This window comes from Crocuta crocuta, unplaced genomic scaffold (assembly GCF_008692635.1).
Source record: "Crocuta crocuta isolate KB4526 unplaced genomic scaffold, BGI_CrCroc_1.0 scaffold598, whole genome shotgun sequence".
NCBI lineage: Eukaryota > Metazoa > Chordata > Mammalia > Carnivora > Hyaenidae > Crocuta > Crocuta crocuta.
The window spans coordinates 1,201,169-1,212,471 of NW_027532848.1; the positions used below are offsets into that span (position 1 = coordinate 1,201,169).

At 41.7% G+C, this 11,303-nt stretch overlaps 1 protein-coding gene across 1 annotated transcript in view; it reads left to right on the forward strand.

Annotated features, from left to right (window-relative positions):
• DMD (dystrophin) overlaps positions 1-11,303 on the forward strand; it is a 637,032-nt gene that overhangs the window by 493,242 nt on the left and 132,487 nt on the right. The window lies entirely within an intron of this gene.

Genomic DNA, 11,303 nt, shown 5'->3' on the forward strand with positions numbered 1-11,303 from the left:
GTGTGAATATTTAAATGATTTCTCTACTGTGTCTTGTTTTGTGTTTGTGTGACAGCCTGACAATTTTCCCCCCTCATGACTTGGGAATTTTTTGAACAAACACACAGCCTCCAGATAAGAAGAAGACATCAGTCTTTTTAATGCTTGATGAAAGTCCACTCAATACCATTTTAGATCTTTGGAGAATAATCTGGAATGACTTCTCTCTCACATGATGACAAGTTGTTGTTTTTTATAGATTGCTAGGATTTTTAAAATATTTATTTATTGATTTATTTATTTAGAGATAGAAAGCGCAAGCAGGGGAGGGGCGGAGAGAGAGAGAGAAAAACCGAGAGAGAGAGAAACCCAAGCAGGCTCCACACTGTGAGCGCAGAGCCTGACGTGGGGCTTAGACTCAAGAACTGTGAGGCCATGACCTGAGCTGAAACCAAGAGTCATACACTCAACCAACTGAGCCACCCAGGCGCCCCTCTTTTTTTTTTTTTTTAATTAAAAATGGGTGATGGGCATTGAGGAGGGCACTTGTTGAGATGAGCACTGGGTATTGTATGTAAGCAATGCATCACAGGAATCTACCCCCAAAACCAAGAGCACACTGTGTACACTGTATGTTAGCCAACTTGACAATAAATTGTATTTTTAAAAAAGCAAAGAATAAAAAAATAAATGATTCTCACTTTAAAAAAAGTTATGTCTTATCTACTAGAACAATTTTTTTAAGTTGGCTTCTTTGTGAATGGACATATTTACAGACTGAAATGCATAAGGTGAACTCCTTGGGTTTCAAGCTATGTGACCCAGCCCATGGGAATCAGGGTGATCAAATTCTGTACCTGCATGCACACGTATGAGTGTGCACGTGTATGTAGCTGTTGCTGACTTGCTGTGATAGATTCTCATTGGTTAATGGATTGCAGTTCTAGAGATATTCAAGAATGGGGTAAGAGGTATTACTATAAGAAATTGTTTTCCTAGACTTTTTCTAATCATAAATGAAATGAGTTCTTTCTAGAAAATCTGAAAAATGCAGGGTATGAAAAACAAAAGGTGTCCCTTAAAATTCTACTGGCCAGAGATACTTAGTACATTTCAATTAATACTATGTCATTTTAGTCTAGCAGTATGTGTGCATGTGTGGGGTGTGTATGTGTATACATGCACATATGTTTACAACACACTCTTTAAAAATTTCAAGGAAGTTGGGATCAGCTAACCTTNGGCAAATGAGCAAGCGGAGATCTCATCTGAAGTACATGGCAGCTTTGCTGGGGGAGCAGGTCATCCTAGCCCCGCACTCTCAGGACTTCGGATTTTTCAGGAGAAACTAGTAATCTGTCAGTCAAGAGCTAATTTGAACTTGTCTCTGGGCCTCCTGATTATATCCTTGGGCTGACATAGATTCAGCCCACTTGTGATGTTTTACTTTTAATCACAGTGACTTCTAGTTGTGATATTTTAATTCACTTTTACTTAAAAATTATTATAGAATTAGTAATTGTTCCTGTTTTTCGAAATTTAAAAATATAGACAAGCTAATGGACAAAAAAGAAAAACGACAAATCATNTAGGTATCTTCCAAAGTTGTTTTTTTTCTGTGTGGGGCACCTGGGTGGCTCAGTCGGTTGAGCGTCTGACTCTTGGTCTCAGCTCAGGCCTTGATCCCAGGGCCGTGAGTTCAAAGCCCCACACTGGGCTCCTCGCTGGGTGTGAAGCCTACTTAAAAAAAACATGCTTTGTGTTTATACATTTTTACAAAAGTTGGATGGATGCTTCTGTTTTATAATCAGCTTTTTTTCACCTAAAGGTAATGTACCCTGCCCATATTTCCATTTCATTACATTGCATTCTCTACTGGCTTACTTTTAATTGCTCTGTAATGAGAAACCACAAACGTGGTTGATAAAAAGCTAATTATGAACTATCAATGAATGGATGTTTGTACCTTCAGTAGGAGTTCATTACACTTTCCATCATCGTATTTCTGGGGTTTTCTCAGTAATTCAAATGTGGTGGTAAACTCAAAAGCTGGTAATCGAGCATCATTTCTGACCTTGGGCAAATCACCCGACTTTGGGAGATAATGGCATTTTACACTTGCAGGAGGAATTTAGAGCTCATGGATTACAAACGTTTTCTTTGATGAAATCAACTTTATCGAGATAATTTACAAATAATAAAACGCAACCATCTTACATAAGTGGTCAATTCCAGCCTCCTCTGAAAGGCTGTTCGCTGCAATCCTTCTAACAGTTGTCTTGGAAATGAACTGGTGTTGAAATTTGTTTTACAGCTTTCAGAACTAAAATTGCCAGTATTTTTGTGACAATCAGATGTTACTTAGGCTGACTTTTATCCAAATGGTGACTCACCCAATACCATCTTCCATTTATTGAGAGCCTACTGCATGTGCTGCACATAGAACACGTCCACACCTCTTTGACAGGGTGGTGAAATCTGGTGCAGAGAAATGGTTTATAGGGGCCACACAACTTTCTGAGGCTACACTAGGGTTTGCTCAGGGTCCTCTGTTAGCACATTTACTTATTTCATTGATTTCATTAACTCTGTAAAGTATGTCCATGTAGGTTATTAGGCATCTGCTACAAATGTGTACAAATTGACTGTTTTACCTGTGGATAGACAGTGACTTGTACAGTATTTCTGGAACAAATCCATTGAATTTCTACAGATGGTATGGTTAGTTCCTAGACAGTAGGCACTCTTCCTCTGTTTTGCCGGACACCATGGAATGCTTGATTTTGTTTGTGACATGTCTAGGTTCCTGAGATAATTATTTCTGACCTCACCCACCCATTATAGTGTCTCAAAGTTGAAATGCAAGCATAAAATACTGAAAAGAAACCTTTTATTTCTTTTTAATATTTATCTTTTAAAGTTTATTTTCAGAGAAACAGACAGCATGAGTGAGGGAGGGGCACAGAGAGAAAGAGGGAGAGAGAGAGAGAGAGAGAGAGAGAGAGAATCTCATGCAGCCTCCTTGCTGCCACCTGTAGAGCCCAACACGGGGTTCAGGCTCACGAACCGTGAGACCATGATGTGAGCCGAAACCAAGAGTCGGTCACTTAAGCAACTGAGCCATCCAGGTGCCCCTCTTTTTACTTTTTATATATGGGTTCTATTTTTTACTCACCAGGTATCCCATTAGGTTCAAGTTGCTATTTTGAGCTGGAATAAGTAGTTAGAAGCATTCAGCTGCACCCAGTTCATGGAAGGTATCATGAAAGTGAAACTCGCGTGTGGTTTGGTGTGTTAAGTGTTTTAGACAATATGTNTGTGATCCCATGTTGAAAATACTAAGATATTGCTCATCCTCACTCTACCCTGAACTCCAGACATTCTCCCCGTCGAAGCTATAGTGGTTCACAGTATGCAGGAAATAGGACACATTTCTGAATATGCTCACCTCTGAGAAGACTTCCATTCTCGAATTGGCCAAAATCCCCACCCAGTCTGTCCAACATGTTTGTTAACATCCCTTGTCCGCACAAGCATTCACACGGTCCCCATACCCCCTACCTGTGTTGTGGACAGCATATGCTTGGGAGCCAGACTTGTTTCGGCGGGGTGGAAAAAATCGCGCTGCANCTTCAGTCTTTTTTTGTGATTCTCAGAAATGAATTTATATTACTTATGATTAGGTGTTTAGCACAACATGGTTTCTTCATCATTACCCCATTCCTTAGTGTCCCTCCTGCTGTGATCGCCAAACCAGTAACAACCCATGACAGAAAAGCAGCAATAGCCACACACATCCCTTCCTGATACAGCACACAGACATATGTAGAGCTTATGTTTCAGACCCTCATTCCTCAGGTCACTTTGAACACAAGGAGACCACCTCATGTGTTTTAGGTTCTGAATATGTCCTTTTGCAAAATAGCAGACCTAAATCTTATTTATTTATTTATTTGTTTTTGAGAAAGAATGTGGGAGCCAGCACGGGAGGGGCGGGGAGGGGCAGAGAGAGACGAGAGATAAAATCCCAAGCAGGCTCCCAGCTGACAGAATCCTGGTGGGGGCTCAATCCCATGAACTGCGAGATCATGACCTGAGTTGGACATTTAACCTACTAAGCCACCCAGGTGCCTCCAGACCTAAATATTTTTAGTGACAGAGATGATATGCCTAACATCTTTGTTTAAAAAAAAAAAAAGTAAGCGACTACATTTCAANATTGTCAGACTCCCACACTAATACAAAACAAGGCACAATAAAGAGATAACATAAACGTTCCCAGTGACGGCCTGACAGTCATTAGGAATTTGAGCATTGGAAGGTCTCCAGAAAATTTTTTATGCAACATTAACAGTTTGGCAAAAGCGTCTTCTTTCAGTAAGAACATCTTGATAACCGTTTTCTTTCAGCGTTTTTTTCTGACTGCCCCCCAGTGCAGTGGGGTGAGAGGTATGTCAAAAAAACCAAGTTTCCCATATCTATTTTCGCATGGGCCTTATTGTTCTTATCTTTTTAATAAGGGTATGGGACAAAAGTAAGACCCTTGTTTATTTTTCCCTTACTTTGGGCTGAGGTAGGGCAGGTTGTTTCCAGAACTTGCTGTCATTATAATTTTTCAAGAAGTACCTTTGGCTGACTCTGCAGGCAAATGGATTTCTAGAAGTTTAATCATTCCTATTTTTAAAAATGCGCATTCTAGAAAACAAACAGGGAGAAGATCCTGGCACCCACCCGTGTCTCACAGGCAGAGTGAGGCACGTTGTTACCAGGTCCCGAGGCTCTTGAGGTATTTCCCCCCAAGACCCACTGGGCCATCCATTTGTTGTTGAAAAGGCATGTTCTTCATCCTTTCTTAGAAGCAATAATATGCCCGATACGTGAAGTGAATTTCAGGTTTCTTTTAGCGTCTTTACAGACGTAACGGAAAGATTGTTGTTTTATTAGGTTATCTTGGCAATTACTAAGCTAAAACTCTCCAGAGCTCCAAAAGGCATTTACAAAATCAGTAGCTGTTAGATAGCAATGGGCTCCGGAATTTTTTTTGAAATGTTAATATAAGATTGACTTATGGGAAGTGCCATCATATGATAAAAAGCTTGTCGTTGTCCTCACGACTTCTGCCTAGGTTCTTAAGTTCATCGCTAACATTTGTCAGTAAATATATATAGTTTTTAAAGCTTCCACCCCGCACAGTATGTACTGCTTTAAAACACTCAAAGAAACCATTTCTTAGTCCATCTTACTGGACTCTATGAATTCTAAATGCAGCAATGCCGGGTGGTCCTCTGCGCGACTCCTTGCTGAACTGCATGGTGAGGTGTTTGCATCAGTGATAGCAGTAGCACAGGCCAGGAAGGGCAGTTTGCAAAGGAGACACGTGCGTAGAAAATAAGGTGACATGAAGAGAGAATGAATCCGGAAGCTTTAGGAGGTTACCGGAGCGTTTCACATCATTTACTAAACTCTGGGTGCCCCATATGATCTGGTGCAACTTATTCCAGTTTCCTTGTGCCTCATCAAAGCCCCTTTAACCTCCAGCGTCTTCTCCAGCGGGGATTGGTTCTCATCCTTGCCTGCAGGCCTAGCATTCTTTAGAAGGCTCTAGTCCGTCTTACCTGTTGCCCGAGCTTTGCCACCCGCTGTCCAGCATGGTGCTCACCCAAATGACATGAAAGCTCTCGGTTTTTAAAACTGGACTTAGGCGTTTTAGGAAATCTTGGCAAAAGTAGTCTTAAAAACCCTTGCGATTTGGAGACAGTCCCTCAGCACGTGAGCCCTAGCCTTGGGTCTGTTGCCTGAAAAGAGGTTTAGAGTATTAAAATGAGGGCTTTGTTTTAGGGTCTGATGGCTCTGAGGATGGTGTGATTCTTCAGCAGTACTAGTTAGGGGGACTAGTTAAGTCCTAGTTAAGTCAAGAGGCTAAGAGCTTCTTCCCGACCCATGAATAGCATTATTAATAAATAGGCACAGCTGCCAAGATAGAGTTAGGAACACTGCCTGTACCTTTTTGCTCAGTGGGTCTGAGAGGGGGGAGTGTCATAGAGGTTTGCTAGCTCTCCTTCTCTCGTCAGAGGCTTTCTGCATCCCATTAAGGGTTCCCTCCCGAGGACCCTCTCCCATTAGGAGCCGCAGGATCGTGCAGGACTATGAATTTGTCAGGAGCTCGTCCTAATGCCTTTCGCGGCATATTACATAAAGTGTTCTCAACTAGGCTACTCAGTATTTAGCATATTCTTTTCCTTGTCTCTTATCTCCAGGTCCTTAAGTAGTACACCGTTGTGTCTTTTGAATTTCTCCTTCCATAATGCTCAGAACTGGAAAGAATACCTGAATTCACATTCCAGCTTTAGGTGTGACCTTGGCTTTTTCTTGATCTTCGATTTCTGACTTCGTAGCTTGGGCAGTGAATCTTCCATCTCTAAATGTCCACTTCCCATTGAACTGGCCACAGTGTCTCATGAATGTGATACCCATCTCTCCAATGTCTCTTGGTCACCACCAGCCTGGAAGATAGGAGTAATGTGATGATCATGTTAATAATAATTGTACTTTCATTCTGTGTAGCACTTTATACTGCGCAGAGTTTTCAGAAATAAGTGTATTTAATCCCTACACAGCTGTAAATCAGGTATAGAGCTGGCACGTGACCTAAATTTTGTATTAATTTCAGTTTCAGATCATATGTCCTGCCATCCCCTTGAGCATGCTTGGCAGTTTTGATTTGGCAAATAAGGCTCGCTTATCAGTGGATGGGGCAGCTGTTTCCTTCTTTCCTTCTGGACTGGAGCAGGCCGAGGCACAAGCCTTGCTTTGACTTATTCGTACTGACGACACATGGGTGGAAGCTGAGGAACCAAGTCCAGAGCACACATTTTATGACTCCGGGTTTGCTGTTCTCAAAGGAATATCCATTACTCCTAGCATGATTTATAAAACTGCTTTATCAGCATAATTAAGCCACGGAATCTCAAATGACATTCTTTATTCCCTAGCTGACAAAGTTAGCGGTAGAGATTTACTCAGATTTGCGAAATAGAAGACATTAAGGCTGTTATAAATGTTCTTCCCTTACTTCTACTAGCCTGCTTGTAAAAAAAAAAAAAGAAGAAATAATCTGCTCTTTGAATGTCAGTTACAATCAATTGATTTTCCCCATTAGTAAAATAGAAATGTAATTTTCAAATCAAAATTTATGGCACTTTAACGGAATATTTTTTATAGTATTTTTTCTTGTTCAGATAACTTGATTTCAACCTTCTAATTGAGGCAAATAAGTAAATAGGTGTTTCTTTTTTTTTAATGTTTTTTGTTTTTACTGAGAGAGAGAGAGAGGGAGAGAGACAGCGTGAGCAGGGGAAGGTCAGAAAGAGGGAGACAAAGAATCTGAAACAGGCTCAAGGCTCAGAGCTGTCAGCATAGAGCCTGACGTAGGGCTCGAACCCACGAATTGTGAGATCATGACCTGAGCCGAAGTCGGACGCTTAACCAACTGAGCCACCCAGGTTCCCTAGTAAATAGTTGTTTCTGATTTGCATCTTCTGAAGCTTATTTCCGAAGGAGGCTCAAAAGGATCCTCTCTCAGGCTGGTTTACAGTTTTAAAGAGCTGCCAAAATGTAGTTGACTTGATCTAAATAAGAGGAGCATTAAGGTTACACCTGCAGCAGTGAGAAAAGTGCTAGATGTGTACAATTTTATGTATCTGGGTCTGTAGACGACGATTTTTGCACACGAAGTAAAGGCATCTAACAATGTGTCTGCTCTTAGACACTTCCACGATTTCTTTTTTAAGCACACAAGTCTTATTACCTCTGTACGTCTCTCGGGAGCTGCAATTTTGCTGGAAAGAGATTCGGAACAGTCAGAACACTCACATAAAATAGTGAGTTTTTAAAGTCTGTACCCTCTACGGTAGTAATAAAATGACCTAAAAATATTCTGAAAGACTGTCTTATGACATAGTGGATGAATCGTTAGCTTCTTTATGAATTGGTGATATTCTGTGAGAATGTTTTAGAATCCACCACTCCATAGTCTCCATCCATTGTGTAACCACAGGGAAGTCCTTGCAGCCCCTCAAAAATGGAAGCTTATGTAACTGGGACATATGTTATATAGGAGAGTGTGTGTGTGGAAGCGTGCACACGTGTGATGCACATGTATTTACGCATTCTTTATCAAGTATTAATTTTGGTGTGTAGGTGATTAGTTTTATCTTCTGCTTTCTAGTTCTTAAAGACGCTGTCCGTTTTAGAGCATTCCCTCTCAAACTGAAGGACGGTTTATTTTTTAACATGTAGTACATCACAGACTTGTAGATGGGCCTGCTGAAACATACGAGTACGCATTCACGCTGCGTGTAACTCACCACGCAGGTTCAGCAACACTCAAGCTCGTCTGTACTGTTCTGTGAAATGAACCCACTGATCACGCACTTGGACGTCATGGCAATGTCAAATTGCTGTAAGAGTTGCTTAACGTAACCAGTTTCTAATACTTGTGAAGAAGCATTATTTGAGTAGTGCTATTCTAGAGTATTTTATCTTTGAAAGTATAAATGTCACCTCAAATTAGGTGATGTCAGGTGTGTGGGTGGGGAGTTAATTAATGGACCCCAAACAAGAACACCTAAAAAAAATGTTATTTATGGGACTTCATATTTTGCCAGTTGAGTCAAATTCAGGCAAAGGAGGGATATGCATAGGCCTTCTTGGCAAGTATTTCGGAGGCTAACGTAATAGAATCACTCTGTTATAGGAAAGGCTTATGTGTTAAGTAGCAGGGCACCTGCTGCCTAGGTTTAATGCCTCCCCCACCATAAAATTAAATACACTCTACAGAATGTGATATTTTTCCTTTTTAGAAGTTTGTTTATTTTTGAGAGAGAGAGTGAGTGGGAGAGGGGCAGAGTGAGAGACACAAAATCAAAAGCAGGGTGCAGGCTCTGAGCTGTCCGCGCAGAGCCCGATATGGGGCTAGACCCCAGGATTGATGCGATCATGACCTGGGCCGAAGTTGGGTGCTTTACCGACTTAGCCACCCAGGTGCCTCCGAATGTGATATTTTTCAAGTACATTTGTTTGTATCCAGAGTAGAAAGTGTGGTGTGTGTGCTCTTTACATTATGTGATGAGTTCCCTGGGGGAACTGGCAGATGATACCCTGACCATGCTCTTGTCACTTGATGAGTTTAGGTAGGGAGGTAATGGGACGTAGCAGCAAAGGAGTTCATGGACTTGGAGATGGGTGACGCGTGGATTTGAATTTGGCCCCTGCCACCAGTTCTCTGTGCCTATGGACAAAGGCAGTCACGGTGTTGAAACCCACCTTCCTGATTTATTAAATAGTTAGGGTGACGCTTTCCTTGGAGAGTGTTGTGAGGATTTGAGATAAAACACGTGGAGTGACAAGATGCCGGACATAATAACGGCTCAAGAAGTTCTCATTACTATTAGTGATGATGATAATTATGACCATTCACTATGTATTTTTTTTACTGTTACGTTCATATACCATGTTCCTCCTTATCCACAGCCTCTTGGTGGCTTCAGGCGCCTGGCTGGCTCAGTCGGTGGAGCATATGGCCCTTATCTTGGGGTTGTGAAGTCAAGCCCCACGTGGGGTGCAGAGATGACAAAAAACAATGAATTAGGAAAACAAAAATCTCTTGGGTTCCTGACTTCAGATAGTGAAGGATCCCCAGGTTTAGGTTTTCAAGCCTGACACTCAAAGAGCCCCTTAATTTTTCTCAAGTAGTTTACCTCTTAACCAAGGTACTAAGGTTCACCTGATCACAGTGTAGCGTAACTTCGGCAAGCATAATGAACTTACTTTAACTTGAAGTACAAATTAGAACAGCACATTTTCTGCTGTTTTCTTTACCTTCCTCCCAGTTCTGAAATAATAGACCTTTTGTAATAAAAAGCAATATACACTATAACCTTTAACCATAAATACAAATGACTCTTAATACATATATATGTATGTAACTTGATACCTCTCTTCCCACCTGTGCTTGAAGACCTTAAAAGTTTAAACTGCAGAATCAAATATGTACCATAAAAACGCACCGATAGAGAAGCAGGCCCAATAATTCATAAGTAAGGGGAAAGCCTGTAAAATCATGTGACGTGCTCAGAAAGATGCCTGCCACCTAGTAAATGCCTGACACACGACGCCGCCACTATTATATGACATGTTGAGGATTTTCGATATGAAATTTTTTTATTTGGGTGGTCTATCAATCAGGGTCCNGGTATTTAGTGTGGTAAATTGGTTACCCCGTGATGGAAAAGCTGAGAGGACAGACAGACAGCAAGGAGCCTCTGCTGCACCCAGGGCCGGAGGGCAGGGGCGAGAGATGGTACCACCAGAGCCAAGGAAACCAAACCTGTGCGCTGGAGCTTGAACCAAGGGCTAGCTGGGCTTCCTGTGGGAGGGGGCAATGAGAGGGGGCCGGAGCCAGGAAGGAGGCATGGATGCTGCACTGAGCTTTTGCTGAATGAAGGCAGAGAGAGGGAGAAATAGCCTGGCCTCTCCTCTCCTCCTGCCTCTGGTCTTCCGCCAGTAACTCCCAGTTGGCCACACTTAACTGGAAGCCTGTAAGGAAGCAGCAAAATGCCATTCTCTGTAATAAAGAGCAGAGCAGGGAAAGGTCAGAGAATGGCTTTGAGAACCAGCAAGCAAATGCCTCAGGGACAGGAGGCTTTCTGGGTGGGGACACAGCCTACCATCTACGCCACTGTGTGGGGATGAGAAACACAAAGCCTCAGAAACTTGCATAGGACTTGTGATTCTGAAGTGACATTAGGCACTAGAGGGGCACCTGGGGTTCAAAGGAAGCTGACCTAAAAACAGTGAAAGAGAAAGTAGCCATAAAAAGAATGAACTGCACAGAAGTCCAAACACTGAGAATAAGCTTCCATGCATTTGATTCTAGTACTTGAATTGTTTGCAGTTGTTTATTCTCAAGTCTCTCAAGACAAACTAACGAATTTCTTTATAGCAAGAACTGTCTTCTTCATCTCTGTCACCAGTGCCTGGCGCGTTATAGCCTCTGAATAAACACCTGTTCATTGAATGAAACACAGTAGAGCAAGGGAGAGTGATTTTTAGTGGGGAAGGAGACAAGTTCCGCTCAAGAAGACAGAAAGATAATAGATGATGTTTTCCAAAGGCACATTATTAAAGTGGCCAGATGGAACTCTCTGGAGAGAAAGAGTTTTTTCCGGAAAGTAGAAGATAAAGCCTCATGCTAATAAAAATACAGAAAATATGTTATTAATTTTATTAGCAATTTGATATTTTAGCCAAACCATGTGAAATGT